The sequence below is a fragment of the Mus caroli genome, chromosome 4 (assembly GCF_900094665.2).
Source record: "Mus caroli chromosome 4, CAROLI_EIJ_v1.1, whole genome shotgun sequence".
NCBI classification, from domain to species: Eukaryota; Metazoa; Chordata; class Mammalia; order Rodentia; family Muridae; genus Mus; species Mus caroli.
In genome coordinates this window covers 107,641,533-107,644,314 of record NC_034573.1, presented here as the reverse complement: position 1 = coordinate 107,644,314, position 2,782 = coordinate 107,641,533, and the positions used below count along the sequence as shown (strand labels likewise).

The 2,782-nt window shown below is 47.7% G+C and overlaps 1 long non-coding RNA gene across 2 annotated transcripts in view; it reads right to left on the bottom strand.

Annotated features, from left to right (window-relative positions):
• The window catches only part of LOC115030895, a 7,593-nt gene that overhangs the window by 3,498 nt on the left and 1,313 nt on the right, over window positions 1-2,782 (bottom strand). Inside the window, exons 2-3 of one of the 2 annotated variants that reach the window (XR_003836491.1) lie at window positions 1,406-1,579; window positions 1,207-1,242 (exon numbers count right to left, since the gene is read on the bottom strand). This is a non-coding gene — a long non-coding RNA (uncharacterized LOC115030895). Of the gene's footprint in view, window positions 1-1,206; window positions 1,243-1,405; window positions 1,580-2,782 lie in introns of those variants that run through there. The other variant, XR_003836490.1, reaches the window with a different exon arrangement.

The window sequence follows — 2,782 nt, the reverse complement described above, 5'->3', positions numbered from 1 at the left end:
CTGGAACTCACTTTGTAGACCAGGCTGGCCTCGAACTCAGAAATCCGCCTGCCTCTGCCTCCCAAGTGCTGGGATTAAAGGCGTGCGCCACCACCGCCCGGCGGTTCCCTCCTTTCTGATGACTCTGGCTTGTTTCAATTGGCCTGATATTAGCCAGCACAATTAGAATGTGATTTTTTTTCTTTTTACAATTTATTTTGTTTATCCAAGACAAGGTTTCTCTATGCAGTCCTGGAACTCACCCTCTACAGACCAGGTTAGCCAGGGTCTCACTGTAGACCAGGCAGGCCGGGAACTCACTAAAGCCCAGGAATGTGGGTTTATTTGGAAATTGGGTTATATCAGACACTTTTTCTAAAAAGTAAGGAGGCTTCAGTCGACTATCAGAAAGCCAAAAGCTGGAGAGAAGTCTGGAATCTCTGCCTTCGTTTTGCACCTGTTTCCTCTGCTTCGGACCACCAGCTTGTTTCAGCACGTAGGTACGCTAGTCACTGAAGGAATGTCTACCTGAAATCTCCAGCACTGTGACCATGCCACCCCCTAATGCTAGAGGCACCTGACGAATCTTGCTGTCAGTTTAACTGTTCTGGTTTTTTACAGTGTTATGTTCTAAGATCCCCAAAACCCCGCCTAAAAGGTATTCAGTTATTTCCCTAAACCTTGTCACCCTGGCTTTCTAGGAGCAGTGAAGCTTCAGGAAACTGACAGCCACACCCCTCAGAGAACAGGTAGTTATCCCCTATGGCAAGTGTAGCAATCCCGTTGTCTCTGTGTCCTAAGTGTTGCAGTACAGACAGGGGCCACCAGGCTGATTTTGTTGTCTTTTTCTTTCTTTCTGGTTTAGTAACTATAGCTTGTGGTCAGGTGTCCTCTTCCAAGATTCCCTGGGCACACATTCATTCATGTGTCCACACACTCGCGCAGACACACACCCACACAGGAAATAAATAAATCTTTAGAGGCTGGAGCAGTGGTTCAGCTATGAAAGAGCACTGGTTGCTCTTCCAAAGATTCTGGGTTCAATCCCCAGTCCCCACACGCTGACTCGCAACCATCGGTAAGACCAGTCTCAGAGGATCCAATGCCCTCTTTTGACCTCCTCAGGTTCTAGGCATGTACACAGTGTATAGGCATACTTCAGTAAAACATCTCCACACATACTATAGAAATAAATTAATAAAAAATAAACTTAACTGGTCTACTGAGCGAGTTCCAGTACATTCAGGGGGACACAGAGAAACCCTGTCTCAAAAACAAAAACATCAATGAGAAAGGCTCAGCACTGAGAGAGAAAGTGAGAATTCAGGAGCGAGGAAATAGTGAGGGGGACTCTGGGACCAGGACATGGAGTAGAGGAGAGCAGAGCAGAACGCCTTCTCAGATCAGAGCGCAGAAGATCACCCACGTAGTGACCATGGCCTCCTGGCTCCAATCCCGACTCCTCCTGAGCAGCCTTCTGTCCAGCACCGACAGCTGAAGTGATGGAAGAATCAGGAAGCCGGAGCTGTGCCGCGCGGCTCACGCTGGTGTTCTCCACACTCAGGAGGCAGGTGAGGTGTGAGTTCGAGAATAGCCTCGCCTACAAAATGAGATCCTGTTTCAAAAACCTATAAAGCCGGGCAGTGGTGGCACACGCCTTTAATCCCAGCACTTGGGAGGCACAGGCAGGCAGATTTCTGAGTTCAAGGCCAGCCTGGTCTACAAAGTGAGTTCCAGGATAGCCAGGGCTACACGGAGAAACCCTGTCTCAAAAAAACAAAAACAAAACAAACAAACAAACAAAAAAACCAAAACCTATAAAAGTCTGGGCATGGTGGTGCACACACCTTCGGTCTCAGCAGAGGAAGACAGAGGCAGCTGGATTATCGGTGAGTTCAAGGCCAGCCTGGTCTACTTAGCAAGTACCAAGACAGCTAGGGCTACACATAGAGATTCTGTCTCAAAACTAAATAAATAAAAGAATATAAGATAGGAAGCTGAGTGTGATGTTCACATCTGTAACCCTACCAGCTGGGAGGCTGAGACAGGCAATTATAAAAGTTCTGGACTAATACGTTCCACATAGTGAGTTTCAAGCCAGTCAAAGATATAAAGGGAGACCCTAAAAGGGGGGGGGGGACAGGGGGGAGCGGGGAGGAAAAAAAACTAAAAAAAAACCCAACCAAACAACAAAACAAAACAGAAACTAAGAAACTGAGCTGAAGTCAGGATGTTATTGGCAAGTCCCTAATTGGCTTCTTGGCCTGCACTACACAGGAACGCCACGGTTCCTACCCAGCTCTTGCCAGCAGCCCACCACCTAGAGCTAGCAGAGCCAAACACTTCCTCACCTAACAGTGACCAACATCTGCCCTTCTCACTTCCAAGGCAGACCCCCAACTGGGGCTTGAGGGCATCCTCTCAGTCTGTTTCTCTTCTGTTGGGTTACTCCTAAGACCAAATTGCTGGCTAGCAAGCTCCAGGAATCCACCTGCATGTCCATTACCACAGTGCTGCAGTTACGGATACTGCTACCCCCTGTACACTGGTGTTAAGATCTAAACTCGGTCCCTGTACTTGATCAGCAAACACTCCCCAATCCCTAGATATATAAAAATTTGTTTTATCACCAAGCTATATGCCTCAGCCCTTTAGTGGCAGTTAGAGGAGGAAGGCTTATAAATAAATCAAAAAATAAAATAAAAGGGCTGGTGAGATGGCTCAGTGGGTAAGAGCACCCGACTGCTCTTCCGAAGGTCCAGAGTTCAAATCCCAGCAACCACATGGTGGCTCACAACCATCC